Source organism: Nannospalax galili, unplaced genomic scaffold (genome assembly GCF_000622305.1).
Source record: "Nannospalax galili isolate Female #2095 unplaced genomic scaffold, S.galili_v1.0 scaffold918, whole genome shotgun sequence".
In the NCBI taxonomy this organism is placed as follows: domain Eukaryota; kingdom Metazoa; phylum Chordata; class Mammalia; order Rodentia; family Spalacidae; genus Nannospalax; species Nannospalax galili.
Genome location: NW_008343216.1, coordinates 967,997 through 979,860, shown reverse-complemented (window position 1 = coordinate 979,860; position 11,864 = coordinate 967,997).

The window sequence follows — 11,864 nt, the reverse complement described above, 5'->3', positions numbered from 1 at the left end:
AAATGCACATTTTATGTAAACATATATTTGTTTAAGATGATGATTAATAAGCAAGATATTCAGTCTTTTATGAGAAAGATATCTGTTAATTAACACCAGATGAAGCTGCCCAAATTCCAAAGTTTACATTCATTCAGTGGTAGTGTCACATATTGGTAAAAGAATAAATCCATTAGTCAAAAAATCATGACTAATTTTTTATTAAAATATATATTTAATAAACATTCACTGATTACCTTTAATTCTAATGTAATGTATTTGACCAGAAGCAGTATTTTATTATTTATATTTTATGTTAGTTTAATTCCAAATGTTTGCCACTTGTAGCAATTTTGATCAGTGTTCTCTTGCACTTTATTTCTAATCATTAAACAGCGGTAAATATTTGAACCTCTCATTCAAGATATTTTCAAATCACGTTTCACATATGTCCAATGTCAAGTTATTCTCCAGTTGAATTAGCTCCATTGCTGATTCAGCTTATCTCTGAAATATATTCTTTTGGAATTGATCTAGGTCTTTAATTGTATACCATTACTGCATGTCCTACAATGATATTTATATGTGGATTTTTCCATTAGTTTACTCTTGTCTTCAAACTACAAAATGAACATCTCCTTCTTCTATGAAGGGCATACTGTTTTCAACCAAGAAATACATGTCTAAGGTTCCTAATTTCTGTACAGAAAGTCAGTGCCTTATAAAATCTGAAAGTCAGAATTCAGTTCAAATATGAAGTAAAATATTTTATTCACATACCGGTTTCATGTGCCATTCCTTCCTTAGCAGTGTGAACATGTTTGAAAAATTCTACACTTTATCAAACAGTGACCTGTTAGAATAAATAAGATCACTGTCATCAATTTCCGCTCGGTAGACTATAGCACACTACTAAAAAACCTTTCTGCAATCGATTTTATTTCTTACATAAATTTTAAAACTGGTTTTCTTTCCCATGTCTTAGTCCTTGGAGAAGACATGGGTCTTAGTGGGGTGTGGTGGTGAACACATATAGTTGCAGCACTCACATCTAGAGGCAAAAGGAGGAAGATCACTGAGTTCAAGGCTAGCCTTGTCTCCATAGCAAGTTCTGGGATAGCTGAGGCAACAGAGAGAACTTATCTCAGAAAGAGATTGCTCAGCATTTAAGGGCACTGGCTGGTCTTGCCGAGGATCAAGATTCAGTTCCCACAACCCACATGGCAGCTATCTATAATCAGTAACTCAGGTTCCAGAGGATCTGACGTCCTCTTCTGACTGCCGTGGGCATTGCCTGACAGGTGTGCACTTAGAAACATTCAGGCTGTACATTAATATATATTAAAAAGACAAAATATTCAATTACCTTGGAGATATATATATACATGTATATATATATTAATGCAATTATTTTCTTTTAATTTTACAAAAGCACTTGTAAGTAATCAGATAAATAATTATTTGAGTAAAGTCCTTCTATTTCTTTTTCAAAATCTTTAATATTTCTGTTTCCCATTTAATGTAATCAATATTAAAATGTAAATATTTTGGGAAAGCTATATTTTTCAATAAAAGTTCAATAGTAACAGATGATATAGTGTTTGTATATGAAAGAAAATTTCAATCTTCTGCCAGTGTTACTCTTTCAGTTATGCTAGTGATTGACAATCATGATGAATATAAACTGACAATGCTAAGAACACTGAATTGAAACTTGAAAGTGTGTCAAAAAGTTATTATTATGAACAACATTCCTAACAGTCAAGAATAATCGGATAAAGCATCACAAACACTTGAAACAAAACGATTGTTTTATACATGCTAATTTCTATAGTAAAAATGACAAGTTGAGAAGAAACAAATCCATTTGAAGTTTATCATCATCTGCATCATTTCCTGTCCTCAAAGCATCATCAATTCATTACAAACTATTTCATTTGTTTACCACACTAAATCACATCCTAGTTGAAACACTATAGTAAATTCCACCTTGAATTTAAAGGTGAGATTAGATCAAGAAGGCATGAAAATAATTAGTCCCAGGAGAATAAAATACAGTGTGGCGATATAAGGGAAATGGAATGAGGTTGTGACTAGTAATGATCTACATTTTAAAATAAAGATATGATATGGACACTGAATTTAAGACGTGAATCAGAGAATCTTAGAATGTGGGAAGGAGAGAGATGGGGAGGGAGGAGGTGAGGGAGAGCAAGACAGAATCTTGGAATATAGGACACTTATGGAACAAAGAAATAGCAGAAATCAAGATGTAAACTACGATTCAAAAATGACTACAATGATAACCAGATTAGAGCTAAAGCTCACTAAGTGGCATAGTTCAATATTCTCTACCACACTTTTTGTAATAAATCCTGTACAGCATTATGATAATTTGCAAAATTTTCTTGAATTCTTATTTAATTCATAAAGTTTCCCAGAATAGAGAGGAAAAGCCATAGACAGAAAAGGTCATGTTTCTTTGAGGAAAAACTGAGACTTCTATACTAGAGTTAGATCCACCCTGTAGTGTCCTATGAACCTTTTTTATTCCTCCAAGTCAAAAGAGCTCAAATACCAAATGGACAATTTTACTTGTGTTTTGTAATAGTTGTAAATACTATTTTGAGAAGTACTAAATTATGAGAATATTGAGAAAATATAAAATTATAAGACTAACTTTCTTTTGCCAGACATAGTGGTACACACCTTTATTCCCAGAACTGAGGAGGCAAAGGGAGGTGAATCTTTGTAAGGTTGTGGCCAGCCTGCTCTACACAGTGAGTTTCAGTTTCAGGCCAACTGTGACTACAAAGAGACTGTGTCTCAAATGACAGGAAAAACAAAACAAAACAAACAAACAAAAAAAACCTTTCCTTGTAGAATTTGACTCTTCAATTTGTGAGTTCAATTTGTATAACTTAAAAACATCATGAAAGACATCATTAACAATATTACTATACATAGACACCTATTTAAGATTTTCAAGAACTTTATTATTGGTAGTTATCTTCATTAATACACACATAGGTGATAATAACTAATAGATGATAGATGGCTAAATAGGCAAATTTATCTGTGTACACATATTTTATTTTTTTCTGTATATTCTGTAATGATACTCATATCATAACAGTCCTGAAGAAGTAGCCTCAAGAGTTTTATATGCAATGAAAATGCAACACACATAAATGTTTGGTTGTTTGGTGACACTGAGGATCAGAGAGAGTAGCACCCACACAAGGACAAGGACTGTGTTGTCTTCAATTACCCTATCACTTTCTAACATTGTGATTTGCTATATTGTGACCATATTCTTTTATGAAACATGGAAATTCCTTTATTTTAAAGAAATTTATATTAATTTATTGTACAACAATATGTTATAGTGTATAATACCAGTATTCATAGAAGCTCCTTTAATGGACATCTTGATTATGTCTCTCTTTATTATAAGATTCTAATACACATTCTTGCACATCCGTCTTTTTTCAAAAACCTTTTCAATAAATTCTCTGAAGATGAATTATAGACATCTATTACTCTAATATAAATTTTAATTTATATTATAAAACTGACATGCCCCTAAACCAATAAAATTATAATTCTGATATCAATATATCTGATTTTGGAATTAAGAAGAGACTATCCATCAAGTTATTGCTCCCTATTGAGGCATCATGTATTGATGCTCATTCTATTCATAGCAAATTGTAAATATTTTGTAGTGTACATTGGCTATTACTATTTTTTCTTTTCTCTGTTTTCTGTTTTGTCCTGAATTTTAATGCATATTTTTTGAGATTTGTGCATTTCATATAATACATCTTAATCAAATTTAGATTCATTTCCTCCATGCTTGCTTCCCCACTGCCTCCCCACACAGGATTTCATGCATTCTGCCATATATGTTAAATCCTGTCCTGTCAAGCATTTGTACTCAAAAGTCCATTGGTACAAGTTCATACACTGGAGTCTAGCCAGCCTATCTAGAGTTACTCCCTTAAAGAAGAACTACTCTTGCTCAGTCTTTTGTAATCAGTAACCAATAGTTTCTTGACTGAAGTTGAAGCTTACTGCGCATTTTCCTAGTTCTGATAGATTTTTATCTGAGCAAGTCAGCATGAGCTTTGTGCATGCTGTCACCATTGTTTCAAGTTCATATCAGCAAGTTCCATGATGACTGAACATCTTTGTTTTCTCATGTTCATGCACCAACTCTGGATATTAAAATCTTTCTGTCCCATCTTCTTCAATGGTCTCTGAACCATGGGTGGGTGAAGTTAAATATAAGAGTCCTATCCAGGGACAATTGTTTTCTTTATTGTTTTAAGACAGTGTCTTGCAATGTAACCCAGGGCTGAAATAGAACTAATTATACAATCCAGGCAGGACTCAAACCTGAGCTCTTACTGCCTCAGTGTCCCAAAATGTAGATGCTATAGTTGTACACAACTGTGACTAGTTTAAGTGAATGTTTTGATATTAGGAAATAAAGACATATACCGATCTCATGAATATTTTATATTATAATTTAAATATATTATTACTTACTTTCAGAAATATTTCCTTCTGATATTGTGTTTTAGACTGCACGTTTAAAAGGTTTAAAACACAAGGTGGGTGTATCACACCTTTAATCTTATCGCTCAAGAAGCAGGAATAGGCAGATATCTGTGAGATCAAGGCCAGCCTAGTCTACATAAGGAGTTCCAGGTCAGCTGTGGCTACAGGGAGACCTTGTCTGAGATAAAACAAATTAAACAAAACAAAAATAACAAAATAACAAAAAAAACCACGAAAAAATTTTTTAAAAAATCAAAGAGACAAAAAAAAAAAAAAATTAAAAACAACCTCACCCACCAAGTTCCCTAGCAGGCATTTTTTGTACTGAGCTGCTACTGGAGTTCAGGGAGTCCAACATAGATCAGCACAGTGGCCCCAAGGATGAACATGAATTTCAATTCAGCAGGTCAAAATCTTAGAAGTTTGGAGAATAGCAAACAAAGGTATAAACACCTATTCAACTAGGACAGAATCAGATATCCCTACTGATAGTATCCCAACTGTGCTGGATAGCTTTAGTGTCAATTTGCCACACCTTGGTTGAGGGAGACTCAATTGGAGAATTGCCTTCATTAAACTGGCCTGTGGCCATGTCTGTGAGGCATTTTGATTGTTGTATGATGTGGGAGGTCCCCCCCAACTGTGGGTGGTGCCACCCCTGGAAGGTGGGCCTGTGTTGCATAAGAAAGAAGGCTGAGCAGGGGCCAGGGGAGCAAGCCAGTAAGCACCTGCCTCGAGGTTCCTGCCCTGAGTTCCTACTGTGGGCTCCTTGATGAACTGTGACCTCGGAGTTGTAAGCTAAATATACACTTTCCTCCCCAAGTTGGTATTGTTCAGAGTATTTTGTCACAACAATGAAGGAAAAAACTAGTCCACCAACAAATACTATCAAAATCCTAAATCTAGATGCTTAGGTGTCATCACAAAAACTATAAAAATATGAATGAAAAAGAAGACATATTTCCTCCAGCAATTAGCTACCTCATTGCAATGTTTCCTGGAAAAATCAACCTGCCAGTTCTACAAGTCAAGCAATTATAAGTATGTTCAAAAAACTCAAAAAAGGTTATGGTTTGTGAATAATGAACACATTCTTCCCCCACCTCCCTTTGTATCCTTGGGCTGCACAGCCGCTGGCTTCCTGTTGTCAGCATCTTTCCTGGGTAAGTTCCATGGCACCAACCATGCTTTGACTCCCCCAGCCTCATTCACCCTCCCAGCTCCCAGTTCCCCCACTGGAAGCTTTCTCTTCTTCTGGTGTCTGTATTGGCCCATTTCTTGTCATGGCACCCCAGACTCCTGGGCTGACCTCCTGGCCCAGAGTTGCTAAATGATTCCTGATCCTTTGCATCCAGACCAACCCAGTTCCTCCATGTAGTCTCCAGGAGCCCTCTGGACCTGGTCTGGCTGCACGTACCTTTGCTTCCTTGGGTAGGTTAGCCACCAGCTTCCTGGTGCTAGCATCTTTCCTGGGTATGTCCCTCGGCGCCCACCTCACCTTGACTCCCCCAGCTTCATTCACCCTCCCACCTCCCTGATCCTGTCTCACCTCCTAGCCTGGGTACAGGACCATTTCTTTTCTTGGCGCCCCAGACCCCTGGACTGACCTCTTGGCCCAGAATCCCCACTGCTTCCTGATCCTTTGCATCCAGACTAACCCAATCCCTCCCTGTAGTCCCCAGGAGCTCTCTGGTCCTGGTTCAACCCCCACCTTCTTTTGTGTCCCTGGGCTGCACAGCAGCCAGCTTCCTGGTGCCAGCATTTTTCCTAAGTCCCTTGGCACGCACCTCACCTTGACTCCCCCAGCTCCATTTACCCTCCAAGCTCCCCCACCCCATCATTCATCCTAGCCTGGGTACTGGCCCATTTCTTGTCTTGGCACCCCAGATCACTGGGCTAACCTCTTGGCCCAGAGTCCACACTGTTTCCTGAATCTTTGCATTCAGACCAACCCATTCCACCCTGTAGTTGGCAGGAGCCATAGGGCCTCTTCCCACTCCCATGTCCCTTTGCATCCCTGGATGGCACAGCCACCAGCTTCCTGGCACCAGTGTCTATCCTGGGCCTGCACCCAGGCCAGCCCAGCCCCCCCAAATTCTGAGGTTAGCATTTTTCCTTGAGAGGTCCAGACCTTAGAAGAAAGCCTCAGAGCATCTGGTCCTCATCTGACTTAGGCCTCTGTAGACAGTCCTGAAGACTAAAGGAATTTTGCCACTCTAAAATCAAAAGTGAGAACCTAAAGCCTAGATTAACCAGATTTTCATGCCTAGCAAGTAAACCACAAAAGCACATAAAGTTTACAAAAAGAAGCAGACTGAAACTCAACAAAACAAGGCTTAGTCTCACACAAGAATCAGAAACTACAAAAGAAATCCATATGCCAAAGTCACACAGAAAAAGTAATTGCATGAAAACCCCAAATAATATATCCCAACCTAGTACCAACTGTCCTCTAGAGGAGTATAATGTGAGACCCTTTAGAGATAACACAGGACATGGAGCCCAAAAGAACAAATGTAAACAAGATAAAATAATTCAGTGAATTTAAAGAACACACAAAGAAAGAAATCAAAGAACTGAAAAAAGATAAGGATAAACTTCTTAGTGAATTCAGAAAAGAGTTAGAAATATTGAAGAATACTCAGGCTGAAATGAAGAAGGAAGTGCAACACTCAGCCAATTAGAAATGATGGGAGAAAGCCTCACCAATAGGATGAATGATATGGAAAACAGCATTTCAACTCTGGAAGATAAAATGGAAGAATTAGACAACTCAAATAAAGATTATGAAAAAATTAAGAAAATCCAAGAATGGAATATGCAGGAATTGTGTGACACCATAAAAAGACCAAACTTATGAATCATAGGCATACAGGAAGGAGAAGAGTCTCAAGATAATGATATGGAAAAGATCTTCAATAGGATTGTAGAAGAAAATTGGCCAAAATTAAAGAAAGACATACCCATGCAAATTCAAGATGCATATAGAACAACAAATAGAGAGGACCAGAAAAGAAACTATCCATGGCAAATCATAGTAAAAACACTAAACTTACAGAACAAAGAAAGAATACTGAAAGCTGCAAAAGAAAAACAGCAAGTCACATATAAAGGAAAACCCATCAGAATTACAGCTGACTTTTCAGTGCAAACTATGAAAGCCAGAAAAGCCTGAACCAAAATATTTCCAGTTCTAAATGACCAGAGATGCCAACCCAGATTACTTTACACATCCATAATGTCTATTATAATCAAAGGGGAAAGAAAAATCTTCCATGACAGAAATAGGTTGAAAGAATTTATGTCCACAAAACCAGTGGTTCAGATAGTTCTTGAAACAATACAAAGTGATGAAGAAAGGAATGACTATATCCAAGGGGTTACAGAAAAAAATTCAATGATGTTATAACTGTGGAAATGCCCAGCTACACCAAGAATTTGAACAGAAATAAAAATGACTGGAATCATTACACATCTTTCATTAATAACTTTAAATATCAATGCACTGAACTCCCCAGTCAAAATATACAGACTAGTTGAATTGATTAAGAAACAAACCCATCTTTTTGTAGCTTGAAAGAAAACTCATGTCACTTTCAAGGACAGGTACTACTTTAAGGTGAAAGGATGGAAAAAATTATACCAAGAGAATGGTACTAAGCAAAAAGCAAGTGTTGCAGTTCTAACATCTGATAAAATAGACTTGCAACTAAAACTAATCAGAAGAGATAAAGAGGGCCACTTCATTCAGATCAAAGGAACATAGACCAGTAAAATATTACAATCATGAACATATATTCACCACTCTGGTGCACCCAACTTAATAAAAACAGTACTACAGGACTTTAAGACCCAGATTAATCCCAACTCATTAAAAGTAGAGGACTTCAATACCCCATTGTCTCCATTAGCTAGGTCAACAGGACAGAGAATTAACAGAGAGACATCTGAATTAAACAACACTGTATATCAAAAGGACCTAACACATCTACGAAATATTCCACTCAAGCACCAAAAAAAATACTTTCCATTCAGCATCCCATGGAACTTTCTCCAAAACTGACCATATAATTGGGCACAAAATGAACCTCAACAAATACAAAAGTTTGAAATCATTCCATGCATTCTATCAGAACAAATGCAATAAAGCTTAAAATCAACAACAGAAGAAATCCTAGTAGCTACATGAACACATGATTAAACAATATACTCCTGAATGATGAATGGGTCAAGGTAGAAATTAAGAAAGAAATAAAATAGTCCAGGAACTAAACGAAAAGGACAATACAACACACCAAAACCTCTGGGACATGTTGAAAGTAGTCCTTAGAGGGAAGCTTATAGCTCCAAGTGCCTACATTAAAAATTTGGAAAACATACAAATAAATGACTTAACATTGCAACTCATGACACTTGAAAAGCAACAGCAACTGAAACTCAAACCAGGCAGACAAGGTGAAATAAAAATCAGAGCAGAAATTAATGAAATAGAAACAAAAATAAACAATATAAAGAATCAACAAATCAAAGAGCTAGTTTTTGAAAAGATAAACAAGATTGACAGTATGCTGGCCCAGTTAACCAAAAGAAAGAAAGAGCACCTCCAAATCAACAAAATCATAGATGAAAAGGTAAACATGACCATGGACACAAAAAAGATCCAGAACATTATAAAGGAATACTTTAAAAACCTATAAGCTACTAAATTTGAAAACCTAAAAGAAATGGATGGTTATTTAAAAGAATGGGAACCACCAAAACTAAACCAATAAGAGATTAACAGCTTAAAGAAACCCATAACACATAAGTAAATTGAAACAGTAATATGAAACTGCCTGAATAAAAAAAAAAAGCCCAGGACCAGATGAATGTACAGCAGAATTCCAGCAGACATTTAAATAAGATCTACTCCCAGCATTACTTAAATTTATTTAAAAATATAGAAATGCAGGGAGAACTTCCAAATTCCTTTTATGAAGCCAGCATCACTCTAATACCAAAGCCAGGTAAGATACAACCATAAAAGAAAATTATAGACCCACATCATTAATAAACATAGATGCAAAAATTCGTAATAAAGTATTTGCAAACCACATACAGATACATATCAGAAAGATCATCCACTGTATTCACCGCCAGCGGAGGCCATTCCTCTGTTCTCACAGGTGCTGCTCCTTCGTTCTCATGGGCGTAAAGGCTGCTCCTCTACTTGCTCTGGGCTGAGGCCACTCTTCTACTCTCCCAGTGCTGAGGCAGCTCTTTTGCTCGCCTTGTGCTGCCTCCTGTTGTAGCTATTTCTGCCAGGTCCCGGACCCCAAGGCTGGTGAGGAGACTGTGTCAGTTGAGCCACATTCAGACACAGGAGACCAGGTTCAGTGATCTGGTTTATTGCAAGAAGGCACAAGCTAATATAGGGGTAGTGGTCCAATCACAGCACAGCATGTAGGATACCTTATTAGCATAACAGGTTTATCATCCTTTCACAGTATATCAAGTAGGATACCTTATTAGCATAACAGACTTAGTGTCCTATTAGCATAACAGACTTAACGTCCTATCATAGAATAGCGGGTAGGATGCCTCACTAGCATTCTGGGTTTCAGATTACAGAGTCTGGATTCCTGGAAACCATGTGACCCTGACTGTTGCAATATCTAAATGTTGCCATTTGGAATTCCAAGGGTGGTGAGTAGGGAGTGGGGAACTCTAGGCATCAGTCTCATGATCTGCCAATGGGAGCAAATGTCACAAGGTGTTCCTTGTGGCTCCAGTGGGTCCAGCCGTTGCCTCGGGCTGGCTGTATGGCTGTCAATAAGACTTTCACCCTAGGCTCAAGCCTGTCTCCCACAATCCACCATGATCAAGTCGGCTTCATTCAAGAGATGCAAGGATGGTTCAATATACATAAGTCAATAAATGATATCAATCATATAAATGGGCACAAAGTCAAGAACCACATGGTCATCTCAATAGTTACAGAGAAAGCCTTTGATGAAATTCAACATGCATTTATGTTCAAAGTCCCAGGGGAAATTGGACTGGAGAGAACATACCTCAACACAATTAAAGGCATATATGACAAACCCACAGCCAACATTATTCTAAATGTAGAAAAGCTGGAAGTATTCCCATTGAAAGCCAGACAAGGCTGTCCATAACCTCCACTCCATTTTTGCATAGTGTTGAAAAGTGTTGTAAGAGCAATAAGACAAAAGAAGGAAACTAAAGGAGTAATAATTGGAAAAGAAGAGGTTAAGTTATCCCTTTTTTCAAATGATATGATATCTAAGAGATGCAAAAATTCTACCAGAAAACTCCTGGAAATTATTAACATGTTCAATAAAGTGGCAGGTTAAAAAATTAATTTACAAAAGTCTGCAGCACTTCTATATACTAATAACAAGCAATCAGAGAAAGAGTACATGGAAACACTCCCACAAAAACTGCAAAAGTAATAAAACATCTCAGAATAAACCTGGCCGAAGATATTAAAGACCTCTACAATGACAGTTTTACACCTTTAAAGAGATTGTTGAAGACATCAAAAGATGGAAGGACCTTCCATGCTCATGGATTGGAACAATTAATATTGTGAAAATGACCGTGCTACCAAAAGCTATTTATAGATTCAATGCAATGCCAATCACAATCCCATAACATTCTTCAAAGAATTGGAAAAAGAAAATCCTAAGATTCATATGAAAGCACAAAAGATATCGGATAGCCAAAGCAACCCTGAGCACTAAGAGCAATGCTGGAGAGAATACAGATTTTTAACTGTATTACAGAGCTACAGTCATGAAAACAACATAGTACTGGGACAAAAATAGATCTGTAGATTTATGGAACAGAACTGAAGACACACATATGATTACACTCAATTTTAGCCATCTGATGTTTGATATAGGGGACAAGATATTCACTGGAGGAGAGACAGCATGTTCAGCAATTGGTGCTGGCAAAACTGGATCTCCATCTGTAGAAGAATGAAACTAAACCCCTATCTTTCACATTGCACAAAAATCGACACCAAATGGATCAAAGCCTCAATATGAATCCTGAAACTTCAAAACTGTTTGAAGAAAACATTGGCAATAACCCACAACATGTAGGTATAGGAAAGGATTTTCTAAGCTAGACATCAATTGCTCAGGAAACAAGGTCAAGATTCAACAAATGGGACCTCATCAAACTAAAAACCTTCCGTACATCAAAAGAAGCAACCAAGGAAGTCAAGATAAAACCCACAGAGTGGGAGAAAAGCTTCAACAGCAACACATCTGACAGAGGTCTAGCACCCAGAGTATATAATGAACTCA